The sequence below is a fragment of the Loxodonta africana genome, chromosome 15 (assembly GCF_030014295.1).
Source record: "Loxodonta africana isolate mLoxAfr1 chromosome 15, mLoxAfr1.hap2, whole genome shotgun sequence".
Classification (NCBI taxonomy): domain Eukaryota; kingdom Metazoa; phylum Chordata; class Mammalia; order Proboscidea; family Elephantidae; genus Loxodonta; species Loxodonta africana.
In genome coordinates, this window is record NC_087356.1 from 65,251,116 (window position 1) to 65,271,655 (window position 20,540).

General features: G+C 38.4%; 1 pseudogene; it reads left to right on the forward strand.

Moving 5' to 3' along the window:
- The first annotated feature begins 10,732 nt into the window (after nucleotides 1-10,732).
- On the forward strand, nucleotides 10,733-18,348 carry LOC135227699 (olfactory receptor 8G50-like; annotated as a pseudogene).
- Nucleotides 18,349-20,540: the final 2,192 nt, after the last annotated feature.

A 20,540-nucleotide genomic window follows, 5' to 3' on the forward strand; every position in this document is an offset into this window, starting at 1 on the left:
TTATAATAGTGGTCTTATATGTCCTTTTGCAACTGACTAATTTCACTCAGCATAATGCCGTCCAGATTCATGAAGTTTTGCAGGTTCATAGTTGTTCTTTATTGTTGTGTAGTATTCCACTGTATGAATATAACATAATCTATTTATCTGTTTGTCCATTGATGGGTACCTAAGTTTCCTTTTTTGTTGTTGTTGTTGCTATTGTGAACAGTGCTGCAATGAACATGGGTATGCATATAGCTATTCATTTGAGGGCTATTACTTCTCTAGGATGTATTCCAAGGTATGGGATTGCTGGATCGTATGGTACTTCTATTTTTAGCTTTTTAAGGAAGCACCAAATCAATTTCCAAAGTGGTTGTACCATTTTACATTCCCACCAGCAGTGTATAAATGTTCCAGTCTCTTCACAACCTCTCCAATATTCATTATTTTGAGTCCTTTGGATTAATGCTAGCCTCGTTGTGGTGAGATGGTATCTCATTGTAGTTTTGATTTGCATTTCTCTAGTGGCTAAAGATCCTGAGCATTTCCTCATGTATCTGTTAGCCTCCTGAATGTCTTCTTTGCTGAAGTGACTCTTCTTATTCCTTGCCCGTTTTTAATTGGATTATTCGCCTTTTTTGTCATTGAAAGTTTGCAGTACCTTGAAGATTTAGAGATTAGACCCTGATTGGATATATTGTAGCCATAAATTTTTTCCCAGTCTGTAGGTTGCCTTTTTACTCTTTTAGTGAAGTCTTCTGATGAACATAAGTGTTTGATCTTCAGGAGCTCCCAGTTACCTGGTTTCTCTTCTGGTGTTTGTGCACTGTTATTTATTTTTTGTATTCTGTTTATGCCATGTATTAGGGTTCCTAGCAGTGCCTCTACTTTTCCTTCTATGATGTCTATTGTTTTAGATTTTACATTTAAGTTTTTGATCCATTTTGAGTTAGTCTTTGTGCGTGGTGTGAGGTATGGGTCTTGTTTCATTTTTTTTAAATTGCTCGTTAGAAGAAGGTTTACAGAGAAACTAGTTTCTCATTGAGAAGTTAGTACACATATTATTTTATGACAAACCCACGACACGTCAACTCTCTCCCTTCTCAACCTTGGGTTTCCTACACCAGCTTTCCTGTCCCCCCCTGCCTTCTAGTCCTTGCCCTGGGCTGGTGTGCCCCTTTAGTCTCCTTTTGTTTTATGGGCCTTAGCTAATCTTTGGATGAAGTGTCAACCTTGGGGGTGACTTCATTGCTGAGCTAAAAAGTGTCCAAGGACCATGCTCTCAGGGTTTTTCCAGTCTCTGTCAGGCCAATAAGCTTAGTCTTTTTTTGTGAGTTGGAGTTTTGTTCTACATTTTTCTCCAGCTCTGTCTGGGACCCTCTAGTATGATCCCTGTCACAGTAGTCAGTGGTCGTAGCCGGGTACCACCTAGTTGTACTCGATTCAGTCTGGTGGTGGCTGTGGTACTTGCAGTCCATTAGTCCTTTGGACTAATCTTTCCCTTGTATCTTTAGTTTTCTTCTTCTTTGCTTCTGAAGGTGTGAGACCAGTGAAGTATGTTTAAATGGCTTCTCACAGGCTTTTAAGACACTAGATGCTACTCACCAAAATAGAATGTGGAACATATTCTTTATAAATTATATTATGCTTGTTGAGCTAGATATTCCAGGGTACCATGGTCCCCAGAGCCCTCAACCAGTAATTCAGTCCCTCAGAAATAGTTTAGACTGAGAAGAACACATTCTTTTGTGGTTATGGAAGGGGGGTGGGAGGGAAGGTGGGAGAGAGTTATTTACTGATTAGATAGTAGATAAGAACTACTTTAGGTGAAGTACAACACTCCATACAGGGGAGGTCAGCACAAATGGACTGGACCAAAAGCAGTTTCTTGAATAAACCGAATCCTTCAAAGGTCAGAAGAGCAGGGGCGGGGGTTTGGGGACTATGGCTTCAGGTGACATCTAAGTCAATTGGCAAAACAAATTCTACTAAGAAAACATTCTGCATCCCACTTTGAAGTGTGGCATCTGGGGTCTTAAACGCTAGCAAGCAGCCGTCTAAGATGCATCAATGAGTCTCAACCCACCTGGATCAAAGGAAAACGAAGAACACCAAGGTCTCAAGGTAATTATGAGCCCAAGAGACAGAAACGGCCACATGAACTAGAGACTTACATCATCCTGAGACCAGAAGAACTAGATGGTGCCTGGCCATAACCGATGACTGCCCTGACAGGGAGCACAACAGAGAACCCCCTAAGGGAGCAGGAGAACAGTGGGATGCAGACCCCAAATTCTCATAAAAAGACCAGACTTAATGGTCTGGCTAAGACTAGAAGAATCCCGGCGGTCATGACCCCCAAACCTTCTGTTGGCCCACAACAAGAAACATTCCGGAAGCCAACTCACCAGTCATGGATTGGACTGGACAATGGGTTGGAGAGAGATGCTGATGAGGAGTGAGCTACTTGCATCAGGTGAACACTTGAGACTATGTTGGCATCTCCTCTCTGGAGGGGAGATGGGAGGGTAGAGGGGTTAGAAACTGGCAAAATGGGCATGAAAGGAGAAACTGGAAGGAGGGAGAAAAGGGGGAGAGTAAGTGGGAGTATGTAGTAAGGTGTATATAAGTTTATATGGGAGAAACTGACTTGATTTGTAAACTTTCACTTAAAGCACAATAAAAGTTATTCAAAAAAAAAAAAAAAAGAAAGAAAGAAATTGACTTAAGACACACCCCACACTAATCTTGCAACAAAGACAACCCATTCCCAACTGGGGTTATAAAAACAGACACATCGGTCAGGATTTACAACACATATTATGGGAGGACATAATTCAATCTATAACAACCTCACTGTAATATTTACACACACAATTTCCTTATCATCTCTCTGTCCCTGTGTTATAAAATTAGAGCAAACGCTCTTTATTCATTTCATTTCAGGCATAGAGATATCTTTATTCACTTATGTGTAGTCTATGTTAACATATCTCTAAAAATTTCATCTAACACATACTTGACAGCCACTATGCTAGATGCTTTTTTGAGATTAAGTGCAGGGAAGTAGAAAAACCAGTAAATAAACCATGATAAGTAACAGAGAATTAAATGATTAAGTGCTAAATGTCAACATGAACATATTCATGGATATACATAAAACTGTCTTATGAACTTGAGTTGTCTTCTATACCTTAAATATTAGATTTCAGGGGACAGGAATTGGAAGAAGAAAATTAAGGAAACATGATGGGTCAAAACCAAAAGCCTACAAAAAGCCCTTTTGTTGAAGAGCCAATGTGATTCGTGCTATTATGTGCAGTCCATTTGATTCTTCTGACTCACAGTGACCCCATAGGACAGAGTAGAACTGACCCATAGTGTTTCCAAGGAGCAGCAGGTGGATTTGAACTGCTGACTTTTTGGTGAACAGCTGAACTCTTAACTACCACTTGTAAGGAAAAAAAAGAAGAAATTATAATAAAACTGATTTGTTGTCAGATGACACAAATCTTTGAATGACTTGGAAGTTGGTCTGAGCTTTATTTATAGACCATGGAGAATATTGATGTCATTTAAGAAACTGATGTTCAGCAAAATGATTGTGAATCTCTGTATTATGTGTATTAATGTAAAAAGGATGAACAGGAAAGATAGGCTAAGAAAATGAATTACTGTCATCATTATGGGAATAAACATGCTAGGTAAATGAAAGATATTTTAGAGGGAAACCGAACAGATCGTGATTAAAACAACACTATCACTTATGAAGTTCTTGCCAGTACCCAGTAATTGTACTAAGCACCTTCCAGGTATCATTTGATTTAGTTTCCATACTACTACCAAGAGATAGATATTAACATCTCCATTTATTTCTTTTCCAGAGGCTTGGAGAGTAAAAGTAGTTTACCCAAGGTCACAGAGCAAGTATGTGACTGAGCTGAGATGTAAATGCAGGATCGTCTAACAATCGTGCCCATTAAATTGATAAAATCATGAAAGGCTGGAATTGAGAGGTATTAAAGATGCTATATCCAATGTTCCATGCAGTGCTTTTGTCCTTGAACAATATAAATCCTAAGTGGTTATACAGGCTATGCTTGAACAGTTCTAATTGTGAGTAGGTGGTTGCACACTAAGGGAGCTGATTCCATTTCTGGATATCTCTGACTGCTAGAATGTTCTTTCTTCTTGTGGAACAGAATATGTCTCTCCATGGTTTCCAGCAGTTTGTTTTACTTCAGTCTCTTGAAGACACATAAAAAAAAGTCCCAAAAACCCATTGCTGTCTAGTCAATTGAAACTCCTAGCTACCCTATAGTACAGAGTAGAACTGCCCATCAGGATTTCCAGTGCTGTAATCTGTGGAGAGAAGACTGCCACATCTTTCTACCAAGCAGAGGCTGGTGGGTTTAAACCACCATCCTTTTGGTTAGCAGCAAAGCTCTTCACCACTGCACCGCCAAGAATCCCTTTAAAAAGAGTCTAGTACCTCTTAAACATAGCAAAAATGTAACCATTTGAAGGTACCTATCAGATGCTACTTTTTTTTATCAGATGCTACATGTATCTTTTCTTTTCTTTCTTTCTTTTTTTTTTTTTTTTGCTATTTATGTATCCCCAGTTCTTTCAACTATTCCTCAAAATGCAAGGTTTCTAATATTTTTCTAAAATTTTCCAGTTTCTCTATATTCCATGTATTGTATCCCAGCTGAACTGTTTTCACTTGAGTCTTAAGTAGAGCTACCAATTTCTGTTTTGTAGAATCTGTTTGTTTTCTTTGCAAATGTAGACTAAAGATATATGTAGACTAAAGATATGTGTCTTTGTAGAATTCTACATCACACTGGTGACCAGTATTGTACTTAGACTGGAATCCATAACTGTATGTTGCGTGTGCTCTGCTAAGCCACATCCCCGCAATCTTTAACTTCTGTAGTAAACACCTGTAGAATACATGATTATAAATTCTGACCACCATAGAAAATTTCCTGTGCCTGTCTTTCAAAACCTTTCATATGTTTTAGTAATATGTGTAGCCTTCTAACCTCTACCACTTCAGCCATGAAGTCAAGTTAAGTGTAGACCAATCTTATCTACTGCTCCCCAGGCCACAGTGGTGGAATATGTGACGTAAATTTATGTCATTATATTTATTATGTCCCTGGGATTGTTCAACTAGAAACAGTAGAAAACAATACCTCACTCTTGGTGAAGCTGCTGACATTGAGTATGGGATCAGCCAGGCAGGTATATCTCTGCCTTGAAGTCTGTGTGAAGGAAGCTTGAACAAAGAGCCATGAAGTCTCAGGATGAAAAGGTTTTGACAGCTGTCCAGTCCTTCAGCTATTGTGAGTTAGGATGCTAGTAACAAAAATAACTCAGAAAAGAATTAGGAGATTTCACAGGTTTATGAGACTTATGTTTATCAATTATAAAAAGTATTCACCATTATTCCTTATTCTGTCAAATGAAAATGTAATTATTATTCTTTTAGTATGCATGACATTAATATAGATAGATAGATAGATAGATAGATAGATAGATGGATGGATGGATGGATGGATGGATGGATGGATGGATGGATGGATGGATGGATGGATGGATGGATGGATAGATGGATGGATGGATGATAGAAAGAATATGGGGGCAAAACAAAAACATCCTGAAAAAAAAAAAAAAAACACTAGTACCATTCCTTCTGACTGACCAAAAAAAAATACACTAATTTGTGTTTTAAAAATTTATAAAATATCTTAATTATAAGATCCTTGAAGTCCACATATAATTCCTCGTGTGGTCAACCATCATTAATGGATTTTCCAGATGCACACGAGATGCTCAAGAGATCCGTGGAATATTGACCTCTTCTGATGAGGGATGAAATTAAGGACCTCCACAGAATTACACACGTGTATACACTCACACACACACACACACATACAAAGTGAACTTATTTTCTCTCTTTTAGAACCTGCTGAGGATGAGAGGATAATGGACCATAGAAGTCATTCCTCAGGAACTGAGTTCATCCTCTCTGGGCTAACAGAACAAACTGAACTCCATCTGCTCCTCTTTTTCCTCTTCCTAGGAATCTGTGTGGTCATGGTGCTGGGGAACCTGGGCATGATCACACTGACTGGACTCAGTTCTCACCTGCACACCCCCATGTACTGTTTTCTCAGCAGTTTGTCCTTCACTGATCTCTGCCAGTCCACTGTCATTACCCCCAAAATGCTAGTGAACTTTGTGACAGAAGAACCCCAATTCCTACCCTGAATGCAGGACTCAGAGCAGCTCTACTTCTTTATTATTTTTGCTGTTGCAGAATGTCGCATGCTGTCTGCAATGGCATATGACTGCTATGCTGCCATCTGTAATCCTTTGTTTATAATGTTACTGTTATGTCTTATCACATCTGCTTCTGGCTCACAGTGGGAGTTTATATTTTGTGCATTACAGGGTCGGTCTACAATTCATCAGGCTTTATGTTGGAACTCTTTTTCTGTAAGACCAATGTGGTTAAACATTATTTCTGTGACCTCTTTCCTCTCCTGGAGCTATCCTGCTCCAGTATCTATACCAATGAATTTCTGGTTCTGGATCTGGGTGCATTTCACATATTGACTCCTTCCTTAACCATCCTTGCCTCCTACATCTTCATCATTAGTAGCATTCTCCACATTACCTCCACTGAGGGAAGGTCCAAAGCCTCTAGCACTTTAGTTGTCTCATCTTGGCTGTTACAATGTTTTAAGGTTCTATAGCATTTATGTACCTATAGCCATCAAATGTCAGGTCCATGGACCAAGGCAAAGTGTCCTCTGTGCTCTGTACTATTGTACCAATGCTGAACCCCATGATCTACAGTCAGAAGAATACCAACCAAAAACCAAACCCACTGCTATTGAGTTGATTCCGACTCATAGTGACAAGAATGTCAAATTTGTCCTGAAGGAAAATCTAGAAAATAAAGCATGCTCGTGAATGGAATCTGTGCTACAGTGTCCTATCAGAAACAGGTCCTTGGTTTGCTGATACATGTAATTTGTTCAGTTAATTCTTGAAATTTGTGGGTTCATTGACACTTCTTTCCCCTATACAGTACATGTCCAAAATTGCGCTTCAGGCCACCTCTTTCTTCAAGCCTATATTACAACGACTATATATACAGAAATATGGAGAATAAAAACAAAAACACTCTAGAATTACAAGAACTACAGTTTCATTTTTAAATAATATACAAACAAAAAAGGACTATGATGATGATAATGATAATGAGGGTAACATACATTACTGAGATTTTATAAGATGTCAAACCCTGTACCAAACAACCAAGTGCATCACTTTATTTAATATTTACAATATTCCCCCAGCGCAAGTTCTAGTACTATTCTCCTTTCAAAGACGAAGAAATGAAATCTTAAAGAGTTTGCATAACCTGTCCTAAGTTTCAGACAAAAACCAGTTAAGCCTGGAAACACACTTGAGAAATTTGACTCCATGATTCATGATTTTACTCGAAGTGCTACTTAGGCCAAAGGTAACTGTAGGAGGTCAAAGGACTCCCTAAGGATTCTCTACACACCAAGCATCACTAGCTTCCTCTATGACTGTGCTTCTCCCCACTGAATATGTTGTTGTTAGGTGCCGTGGAGCCAGTTCAGTCGGAACTGAACCATCCTCACGATCTTAATTATGCTTGAGCCCATTTTTGCAGCCACTGTGTCAGGCCATCCCACTGAGGGTCTTCCTCCTTTGTGCCGACCGTCTACTTCACCAAGCATGATGTCCTTTTCCAGGGACTAATCCCTCCTGATAACATATGCAAAGTATTTGAGATAAAGTTTTGCCATCAGGCTTCTACAGAGCTTCCTGGCAGTACTTCTTCAAGGCAGATTTGTTTGTTATTTTGACAGTCCATGGTACATTCAATATTCTTTGCCAACACCATAATTCAAAGATGTCAATTCTTCGGTCTTTCTTGTTCATTGTGCAGCTTTTGAATGCATATGAGGCAATTGAAAACACCATGGCTTGAGTCAGGTGCACCTTAGTCCTCCATGTGACATCTCTGTTTTTTAACAGTTTAAAGAGATCTTTTGCAGCGGATTTACCCAATGCCATAAGATATTTGATTTCTTGATTGTTATTTCCATGGGTGTTGATTGTGGATTCAAGTAAAATAAAATCCTTGACAACTTCAATATTTTCTCAGTTTATCATTTTGTTGCTTATTGGTCCAGTCGTGAAGATTCTGGTTTTCTTTATGTTGAAGTGCTGTCCATACTGAAGGCTATAGTCTTTGATCTTCATAACTTTGTGTTTCAAGTCCTCTTCACTTGCAGCGGAGCAAAATTGCATCATTTTTCTTCTGCATAACACAGGTTGTTAAAGAGTCTTCTCCTATCCTGATACTGCATTCTTCTTCATATAGATCAACTTCTTGGATTATTTGCTCAGCATACAGATTGAATAAGTATGGTGAAAGGATACCACCCTGACGCACACATTTCCTGACTTTAAACAACACAGTATCCCCTTCCTCTGTTCAAATGACTGCCTCTTGATCTATGTACAGATTCCTAATGAGCACAATTAAGTGTTCTGCAATACCGATTCTTTGTGGTGTTATCCATAAACTGTTACGACCCACACAGTCGAATGTCTATGCATAGACCCTAAAACAAAGGTTAACTTGCACTCTTTACTTTCAGCCAAGATCCATTTGACATTCAGCAATGATATCCCTCCTTCCATGTGTCCTTTTCTGAGTTTGGCTTGAGCTTCTGACAGTTCCCTTTTGATGCACTGCTGCAACTGTTTTTTAATGATCCTCAGCATAAATTTTACTTATGTGTGATAAAAATGATATTATTCCATTATATCAAGCACTCTGTTTCATCACCTTTCTTTGGAATGGGCACAAATATGCATCTCTTCCACTCAGTTCACCAGGAAGCTGTCTTCCAAATTTCTCGACAGAGATGATTGGACACCTCCAGTGCTGCATCTGTTTCTTGAAACATCTCAGTTGGAAAGGAAAATAGAGGAATTAAATGGGCAATATAGATTAGAAGCAGAGCCAGAAAGCTCTGAATGTCAGACTCAACATAATTAGTCTTGAGGGCAGTAGAAAATGAAAACATACTGTAGAAATTTTCAGTAAGGGGAAAAAAATGTTTACTTCAATATTTTACAAAGTAAATTCTGACAACAGTAAAAAAAAATGAAGTGAACAAATAGAAATGAAAGCATGATTGAATAATATGAACATTTATTAGTTCTTTTCAGAAATACTTATTAATAGATAATAATAGTTTAGAAAATAAAATACTGCAATCTCTGAGGTGAAGAGCAAGATTGGCTAATTTAATTATTAAGCCAGGGGTGGTGGAAATTCAAACAGAACAAAGCCTAACTGGACAGGCCTGCCCCCACTCTTGAACTATACCAAAGAGAGAGCTTAATTTCAGTGAATCAGTTATATGTAAAGTCTTCTTACTTTGAGAAACTTTTAATAGATACGTAGATATACGTGTGTGTAATATTCAGTTATTCAACAAATATTGACTTCAGAAGAGTCATTAGATCAAAACATTAACTGCCTCATCTCTGAAAAGTAATGGTGAATAATATTATATTCAACATATCTTAAAGCTACGTATTTTAATAACCTATTATATGAAGTGGAGCCCTGGTGGTACAGTGGTTAAAGGGCTTGGCCACTAACCGAAAGTTCAGTGGTTGGAACCCAGCACCCCGATCCACAGGAGAAAGACACGGTCGTCTGCTTCTGTGAAGATGTACAGTCTAAGAAACCATACGGGAGAGTACTACTTTCCTTTTGGGTTTCTATGAGTGGGAATCAACTCAGCAGCAGTGGGCTTGGTTTTCTGGGTTTGGATGATATAAAAAATACATCTTGGGTAGGGGGGGTTTACCAAAAAAAATTGCATCTTTAGGAAATAAATTAGAATTTTTACTTTACAATATTCTGTAATTACAGTCATGCAATGAAAAATTGGATTTTTTTTCCCCTAAGTGCTTTCAAGTAGGAATCAAGAATTTGCTAATCTGTTCTCTTCAACAGAAGAATCAATCCAGGGTCATTTCTTTGGTAAATACTAATTATACAAAGGCAGGGGCAATCATACCTTAAAACTCATAAGGGCGTTCATGACAAAATCAAAGAGGTATGTATAGAAAGCGTCAATTAAAGAATTTCTTACCCTCAAGAAGGTAGCAACCTGCCCCATGTGTGCAGAATAGATACTGTGATTCCCTGGAACACAATTCTGTGTTTTCTATTCTCTGCGTGATATCAAAATTAATTTTTATTATTATAGTTATTGTTAAGAAGCCCTGGTGGCACAGTGTTGAAAGAGTTTGGCTGATAACCAAAGAATGAACAAATCTGTCCTGGAAGAAGTACAGCCAGAATGCTCCTTAGAAGTAAAGATATCGAGACTTCATCTCACATACTTTGGGCATGTTATCAGAAGGTATTAGTCCCTGGAGAAGGACATCATGGGTGATAAATTAGAGAGTCAGTGAAAAAGAGGAAGACCCTCAACTAGATGGATTGACACAGTGGCTACAACAATGGGCTCAGTCATAACCATGACTGTGAGAATGGCACGGAACCAGGCAGTGTTTCTTTCTGTTGTACATAGTGTCACTATGAGTAAGAACAGACCTGACAGCAGCTGACAACATATATATGTACATATATGGAGAGAAAGAAATGGCTCATGTGGTTGTAGAGGCTAGTAAGTTCCAAATCCCTGGGTCAGGCTGTAGGCTTCTCCTGACCCATGTAGCTTCAGGGGTTGATGAACCCAAGATTGGCAGGTAAGCTGGCGGAACTCTGACTCAGAGACTATGAAGGCTGAAGAATACCAAGATTGCCAGCCAAGCAGCTAGCTCAATTTCCAAGAACCAGAGGTCCGGTGAACAGGAGATAGCTGTAGTATCCACAGCAAAGAAAAGCCCTGGGGCTTTCCTGGAAAGTCCACCCATATTGAATGCAGGTGCACCCCAAAAGAAACTCCCTTTCAACTGATTGGCGTCTCATAACAGATCTCATCATGGAGGTGATTACATTATCCAGATCCCATTATGGAGGTAATTATGTCATTACATAGCTGCCAAACTACATCATAATTGCCAAACCATGAGCATCATGGCTCAGCCAAGTTAATACATAATCTTAACCATCACTATTTGCACCAAATCTTTACAGGGATTGACTGAAACGGAATGATGAATGTCAATGTGTTTTCATAATCGCTAGACAATGCAGGGGAAGTACATAACTGAACAGCCCACCACCTATGCACAGCCTTTTGGGAGAAGTAAAAGACACTTAGAGTTTGAGTGTATAAACTATTTATGTCATGACAGGACTGCATTTTCTTCTTTCTTCTTACAAAGAGACCTTTCCTATATAATCAGTGTACAGGGTGATAGAGGTCAACCTGCGGGCTAAAGTTGGCTGGAAAAGCAAATTCTTCCTCCCTCCAGCTGGGCATCTATCCAACTAAAACAGGGAATAACAGAGAATTAGAGAGATTCCCTTTCCATCCATAACAAAGAAACAAGTGGGTCCAAGAGCAAGAGTGAATCTGGTGTCACTGGATGGGTATACTGCTGTTTGTTCTAAATGTAGAGATTATAGTAGATGGCTACAAATGGAACTGACTTACCGTGACCTCTCAAGATACAGAAAAGTAGTCAAAATAAAGGCATCATTGCTGTATAACGATAAACAGTGTTGAAAATTTAGACTTAGTGTAAATATTTGTTTTCTGAATTTTGACTTATACCTAAGAGAATTAAAGTCTGTGATGCTTATGGCTGATAGAGACTCAGATAGTTTTCCTCAATGATTGACAAATTCAGCATCCTCTGAATATTCCAGGGACCTCAGGTGGCACAGTGGGTAAGCATTTGGCTGCTAACCCAAAACGTTGGGAGTTTGAATCTACCAGCTGCTCCTTAGAAACCCTATGGGTCGGTTCTACTCTGGAACTGCCAATCGACCGGATGGCAATGGGCTTATTTATTTATTTTTTAATTCTACTTCTTTGGCCTGAAGAGCATCAGTAGGCTATGATAGGTCTATTATTTAATTTGACTTCATCTCTAAAATGTTGGAGGTCAGAAGACTATGCATATTGCTAAAACATGTGAAGGGTTTTGTAAGTCAAACATGTCTTGTATAGTTGCCAGTTTTTATACGGTATATTCCAGGTGTGTTTGCTACAGAAGGAAGTTACAGATTGCGGAGATGGGGCTTAGTAGACCACATGTAACATGTTGTTGTTGTTAGGTGCCGTCGAGTCGGTTCCGACTCATAGCGACCCTATGAACAACAGAACGAAACACTCCCTGGTCCTGAGCCATCCTTACAATCATTGTTATGCTTGAGCTCATTGTTGCAGCCACGGTGTCAATCCACCTCGTTGAGGGTCTTCCTCTTTTCCACTGACCCTGTACTCTGCCAAGCATGATGTCCTTCTCCAGGGACTGATCCCTGCTGACAACATGTCCAAAGTATGTAAGACACAGTCTCGCCATGCTTGCTTCTAAGGAGCATTCTGGTTGTACTGCTTTTAAGACAGATTTGTTGGTTCTTTTGGCAGTCCATGGTATATTCAATATTCTTCACCAACACCACAATTCAAAGGCATCATTTCTTCTTCGGTCTTTCTTATTCACTCTCCAGATTTCACATGTATATGATGCAATTGAAAATACCATGGCTTGGGTCAGGCACACCTTAGTCTTCAAGGTGACATCTTTGCTCAATACTTTGAAGAGGTTCTTTGCAGCAGATTTACCCAATGGGATGCGTCTCTTGATTTCTTGACTGCTGCTTCCATGGCTGTTGAGTGTGGATCCAAGCAAAATGAAATCCTTGACAACTTCAGTCCTCTCTCTGTTTATCATAATGTTGCTCATTGGTCCAGTTCCGAGGATTTTTGTTTCCTTTATGTTGAGGTGCAATCCAAACTGAAGGCTATGGTCTTTGATCCCCATTAGCAAGTGTTTCAAAACCTGCATTATGGATTTTGGTCTAAGTACAATACTAGTCACCAGTGTGATGTAGATTTTTACTAAGACACACATCTTCGGTCTACATTTGCAAAGGAAAAAAAAAAAAAGATCCTACGAAACAGAAATTTATAGCCTCAGCTTACCAGGCACAATTTTGGTTAGTAAATGTCATCTTTGCACAATTTTTCTTTTTTAAATTGTGCTTTAGGTGAAAGATTACAAATCAAGTCAGTCAGTCTCTCATACAAAAAGCCATACACGCCCCACCGTGTTCTCCCAGCTGCTCTCCCCTTAATGGGACAGCTCATTCTTCCTCTCCACCCTCTATTCCCCTTATCCATTCAACCAGCTCCTGTCCTTTTCTTCCTTCTCATCTCACCACCAGACAGGAGTTGCCCACATAGTCTCGTATGTCTACTTTAGCCACGAAGTTCACTCCTCACCAGTATCATTGCCTATCTTATAGTCCAGGCCAGTCCCTGTCTGTACAGTTGTTTTCAGGAATGGTTCCACTCTTGGGCTATCAAAGGGTCCAGGGAACTTGGACATCAGGGTCCCTCGGGTCTCAGTCAGACTGTTAAGCCTGGTCTTTTTACAAGAATTTAAGATCTGCATCTCACTGTTCTACTGCTCCATCAGGAACTCTCTGTTGTGTTGCCTGTCAGGGCAATGGTTGGTGGTAGCTGGGCACCATCTAGTTCTTTGGGTCTCAGGCTGATGGAGTGTCTGGTTTATGTGGCCCTTTCTGTCTCTTGGGCTCATATTTACCTTGTGTCTTTGGTGTTCTTCATTCTCTTTTGCTCCAGGTGGGTTGAGACCAATTTATTTGCATAATTATTAATACTGTCTTGATGCTCAAAAGTTAATCAACCTTTCTGTGCTTCAGTATCTTCATTCATAAAAGAGGATAATGCATATAGATAAACACGTGAGGACTAAAGCCTTAGAGTACTTCAAACATTATTTGATGTACAAAGCCAAAATAACCCAACCTACTACAGTGGAGTCAATTTCAACTCAGAGTAACCCTATAGGGTTTCCACGGCTAAAAACCTCTATGAAAGCAAGCTGCCACATCTTTCTATCTTGGAGCCAGTGGTGGTTTTGAACCACCAAGTTATTGGTTATCAGGTGATGTCTTTCATCACTGTACCATCAGGGTAAGTGCTATCCAAGTGTTTATAAAATATGTATTAAGTTCAATTTAGACAAATTTGTTTAAAAATAGAGTTTTGTATTCGTAAGGGTATATCCTAACACAACATGGTGTTTTGCACATGGTTAAATGAATGAATGATTTAAATGTATAGCATACTAAATGTAATCATTTTATGCACAAATAAGGTACAAATTAATATCTGGGTAAGTGTAGGCAAATTACCTCTCTGTGCCTCAGCGCCATTATTTTTTTTAATGGCATGATATACTAAGTTAAGTCACACGAAATTGCTACTTGATTCAATCTATTACTGTCTTCCACTTTGGGCTGGGAGAAGCTTAAATGAGCTAATAAATGTAACAAATTTACAGTTGTATGTGGCACATAGTAAGTGTTCAATAAAATATTCTTCACAACTACAAAGAGCAACAGTAGCAAATACAATGAACTATTTCTCTAAACCTTAAATAAATTGAAAAAGATTAAAATTATGGCTTCAAATATTTCAGAAATTATATTCATTTTGGAAGCTGTTGTCATGAGGACCGTCTAGAACAATGTCCGCCAGACCGTAATTTCTGGTCAATAACCTAATGAATGAGAATATTACTACACAAGGACGCTAATGAGAGCATCATAATAAGAAAAAGAAAATTTTAATTGCTCCTTTTTCCCAGTAGCTCATCTCTGGTGGACAGAAATCTTGAGGGACCTTCTGTCTGTATGTGTTTGATGAGACCTCTTATATATCCAAACGCTAGATAAAAACATGCCACTTTGGCAACTGTCTCAGGTGGCACTACAAGGGAGCTACACTAGGGAATCATGACATTTGATTCATAATATTGACACGAGCAACTCAGAAACTGAGATCTGCATTCTGAGCCCTCAGCAAAAGAGACCCAAAAAAAAAAAAAATTTTTTTTTTTTTTTAAGAGAACCAAGGGGTCTCTATTTTCAACTGCCACCACTGACATTACTAAGAGCTATTTCTTTCAGAGGGTACTTGGTCTAAAGTATACAGAGGACCTTGGCTAAGCATTCCACACAGAGAAAAGGTGAGTATCTGAATCCCATGTCTTGTAGAAGCTTTTAATCTTCATGAAGTCTTACCCTCCTTACAACAATATAGGAATTTTCTAAAGCTACCTGTCAAATGGTTACTCTTTTTTCCCTGTAATGCATTCAAAGACAGAAAACTATGTTTTTTCATATTTCAGCATATCCTAATTTCAAATATGTTTATCATTAGCAAGATTCCAATGTGGTAGTATACGTTTTGCAGAAGAGTTGAGAAGAATGCAAATATGGCACGGAAAATGCTTTGTTGTTGTCTTTCTTGTTGGGTGCCATTGAGTCAATTTTAAACGCATATCGATTCCACACAATAGAGCAGAAGTATCCCATAGGGCATTCTAGGCTTTAGTCTTTACAAAAGCAGATTGTCAGGTCTTTCTTCTGCAGAGCCACTGGGTGGGATTCAACTGCACAACTTCCATTTAGCAGTGAAGTACTTAACTATTTTACCACCAGGGCTCAGATCATTCAACATTCCAAGTTACCAGAACAGTTCTTTGGATGTTCAGAGACTGGTCAGTACTAAGACCAACACATAAAACAGAAACAAAAAAGAATTAATCTCATCTGATGTTTATTTGCATGATCTATAAACTGGGACAACAGAGTCTTTAACTTCCAATGTAGAGCAGGTACAGGGAGGGAGAATTGGAGATACCTGAATAATAAGACTTGCATCTATTTCTCACTGCATAAATAACCACCTATGTCTAATTACTTCTTCTCTTCCTTCATAAAATTCCCAGAGGGAAATGGCAGCAAGAAATCACTCCACAGTGACTGAGTTTTATCTTTGCTGGGTTAACTGAAAAGCCAGAACTACAGCTGCCCCTCTTTCTTTTCTTCCTAGGAACCTGTGTGGTCACAGTGGTGGGGAACCTGGGCATGATCACACTGATTGGGGTCAGTTCTCACCTGCACACCCCCATGTACTATTTCCTCAGCAGTTTGTCCTTCACTGATCTTTGCTATTCCACTGTCATTACCCCCCAAATGCTGGTGAACTTTATGACAGAGAAGAATACCATCTCTTATCCTGAATGCATGACTCAGCTCTACTTCTTTGCTTTTTTTGTTATATCAGAATGTCATATGTTGGCTGTGATGGCATATGATCGCTATGTTGCCATATGTAAGCCATTGCTTTACAATGTCACCATGTCTGATCAGGTCTGCTCCTGGTTGGTAGTTGAGGTATATATAATGGGCTCGATTGGCGCCACAGCTCACACAGTTTGCAAGCTAAGGGTGGTTTTCTGCAAGGATAATATAATCAACCATTATTTCTATGATATTTTTCCACTACTGGAGCTCTCATGTTCCAGCACTTATACCAATGAAGTGGTAATTTTGAGCTTCAGTGCATTTAATGTTGTAGCACCAACCTTGACCATCCTTGGCTCCTATGTCTCCCTCATTGCCAGTATCCTGAGAATCCTCTCCACTGAAGGCAGGTCCAAAGCCATCAGCACATGCAGCTCCCACATTTTGGCTGTACAACCTTCTATGGTTCTGTAGCATTCATATACTTGCAGCCATCAAACATCGGCTCCATGGACAAAGGGAAAGTGTCTTCTGTGTTTTACTCCATGATTGTGCCAATGCTGAACCCTATGATCTATAGCCTGAGGAATAAGGATGTCAAAGTTGCTCTAAAGAAAATCACTGAGAAAAGATCATTTTGCAGTAGCAAATATTTAGAATTCTTGAAGAAGATCCAGTAAGGAGGGAGTTCAGAGACAGCAACATATATTCATAAACAGTGAGATTATTGCCATCACTTGATTTTTTGGAAGAAAGGTCTAAGGATACACTAGATACATAGTGTCATGTGCAGGGCTGTCACATGCAGGGCAGCATCAATTGTAGGAAGTCTCAGAGGTCACCAGTAGTAATCCACATTGCCTCTAATCATTTTTAAACATCTTCAAAGGCCTTTGTGTGGCGAGATTATAATTTATATACATGGAATTTGGCACTTTGTTAGATAAGATTTACCTATCATAGTACATAGAATGATCTGTGTGGTCTGTGTCCTTTGATCTTAATACTTTATGTATTATCCCTTGTTTACCAATAAGTGTACAAACAAACTCATCTGGAAAAAAAATCTGTAAAATAAATAATTTTCAATCTCTTGAAATCCATGTGTGCATAATTTTTATAGTATTATTCCTGGCATTGAATGAATACATCCAGTGAAAAGCTTTTTTTTTCACACTGATGGGTGATAAATTGAAATAACTGTTTATAAAAATTGTATATGTTTCAGAGGATTTATTTATATTTATATAGTAAAACTTCTTAAAGAAATTATAAAAAATAATTTTTTGTTAGATGATACAAATCTTTGAATGACATGAAAATCAGTCTGAACTTCATTTATAGACCATGGAGAATATTGATGATTTTTAAGAGTTTAATATCAGTAAAATCATTGTGAATCTCTGTATTACTATGTGTGTTAATGAAAAAAAGACCAAAAAGAAAGTGAAGCTAAGGAAGTAAATTATGGCCATCATTATGGGAATGAACATGTTGAGCAAATGAAAGATATTTTAGAGAGAAACTCAATAAAAAAACCACACCGAACCCACTGCCCTCGAGTCGATTCCGACTCATAGCGACCCTATAGGACAGCGTAGAACTGCCCCATAGAGTTTCCAAGGAGTGCCTGGCAGATTTGAACTGCTGACCTCTTGGTTAGCAGCCATAGCACTTAAACACTACATCACCAGGGTTTCCAGAAACTCAATAAGCTGTGACTAAAACAACAACACAACATTTATTAAGTTTTATTAAGTTCTGATCAACAGCCAATAACGGTACTAAGCACTTTCCAGGTTTAACTTAAGTGTGTTTCACACCACTACCTAGAGATAAATATTAACATCTTTTTTTTTTTCTTTTAGAGGCTTGGAGATTAAAAATTGCCCAAGGCCACACAGCAATTTTGTGGTTGAGCAGAGATTTGAATGCAGCACTGCGTAACAATAGCCCATTGCCTTCGAGTTGATTCCTACTCATAGGAATCCTACAGTACAGAGTAGAACTGCCCCATAGAGTTTCCAAGAAGCAGATGATGGATTTGAATTGCCCACTCTTTGGTTAGCAGCCTAGCAGTTAATCACTGTGTATATAACAGTCCAATTAAATTTATAAAATCATGAAATGCTGGACTTGAAAGAGGTATTAAAGATGACATATCCAGTGTTTTCTGCAGTGCTTTTGTTCTTGAACAATACAAGTGCTAAGTGGTTATGCAGGCTGTGCTTGAACGGCACTAACTGTGAGTACTTGGCTGCATACTAAGGCAGCTGATTTTATTCCTGGTTACGTCTGACTGCTAGAATGTTCTTACTTCTTATGAAAAAAAATATGTCTCTCCATGGTTTCCAGCAGTTTATTTTACTTTAATCTCTTGAAGATACACAAAAAAAGTCCAAAAAAATTAAAAAAAGCCATTGTTGTTGAGTGGATTCAGGCTGCTATCCACCCTATAGGACAGAGTAGAAGTGCCCCCATGGGGCTTCCAAGGCTGTCATCTGTACAGAGCTGACTGCCACATCCAAAAGTCTGGACACAACAATGTCAGGAATGGAAGGGGGGCAGTGTTGTGACAACTAGAAATGGATCAAGAAAGTCTGGCATAAATTGGAATAAATACCTACTACTTGGCTTGCTAAGTCATTTGGTAGGCAAGTCAGAGTTACAGTAGTAATGATGTTATACTCATATTTGTTTATTCAATAGAAATCCACAAGGACATTAATCATGTAAAAAATTGATTAAGTAAGAAATTGAAATAATGTATCAGGATATAGAAAATATACATACATTTAAAATCATATTAAGGGAAATAGATGATTCACAATTAATTGAACTCACTTATTATGGAAAATTAATATTAAACTGAAAGGACATTTAAGAGTTTTTTTGTAGTAGTGGAAAAAAGGCTAATTTTTTTTCCTTTTTTATACTTTTTAAAAAATAGAAAATAATTATATTTTCTCTAAAATTTACCTTGTGATTAAATTGGAACTTTTGTCTGTTTAAGATTGTAAAACTAATTCATGAAACTTAAAGATACAGAAATCATAAGAAAGCAAAAAGATCTCATAATCCCACAGATTATTCATGACAAGCTTCAGTGTCCTATTAATGATCTTTCTTTTATAAATGTGAATGTGCAGACTGTTTTTTTTATGTTTTTGTTTTAACATTGAGAACTGACTCCAGGACATAAGTCAGAGAAGCTTGCCCAGGACGAACAGATGAGAAGAGAGTAGGTCAGAGGAACTGAATTATCAGGGGCCTCCCAGAAAGTAGGGGTCTGATAAAGCACTGGGCAGCTGGCATAGGCTTAAAGGTCAACCAAAAGTTTTCTACACACACATTTAAAAATTTCTAATAAAACATTTGTCTTGAAAGTAATCAGTGACTCAGGAAAGCAGACATAAATTACAGCCACATTTAACTGGGCTGTTTGCTACACGGTCTTGGACACTGGGGCATTCTTGTCCTCAGACTGTAGAACAGGGAAATGAGCATGAGGATCCCTGCCGTGGAAAACACAGGCTATCTTCTCCTGAGATGACAGGCTGGGATTCTGACAAAAATACAGGAGGATGCTTGAACCATCCAAACAAACAACTGCAAGATGAGAGACAAAGATTTTGAGGGCTGGGCTCACTATCAGTTGAGCAAATTCAAAGAGGAAATAAAGATGGAAAAAAAAAAGTGTTACAGCATATTGAAGAAATTTGAGAGTTTTTTTTTTTTTTTTTAGCCAAACACTGTCAGTATATTGGCACTCTAGATCTGATAGATGACATCATTTTAGACTGAAAACAATTTTTAAAAAACTGGACAAAATATATAAGTTAACTGTTTGTAGGCCATGGATGAGTATTACAAAACTACGATTACTGAGTAAAGAAAAACTCATCATCTAAGCTTCACAACAATGTTTGCTCTCTGCTAGGAGACAATTTCCTGACTGCAAAGCAGAAAACTGATGTTCAAAGTATGGCAGTCCCACCTATCTGAAGAGCAAGACCTCACTGACATAGATGTATCTATTATGAAACTCTGTTATTAGGTGCATACGCATTTGTGTTTTCATGTATTACTGATGAGTTGACCATTTTGCCATTGAAAAATATTCTTCTTTGCCCCTGGTAGATTTCTTTTTCTGATATCTAGTTTCACTGGTATTGATACAGCTATTTCAGCTTTGTTTTTACATTGTATTTTT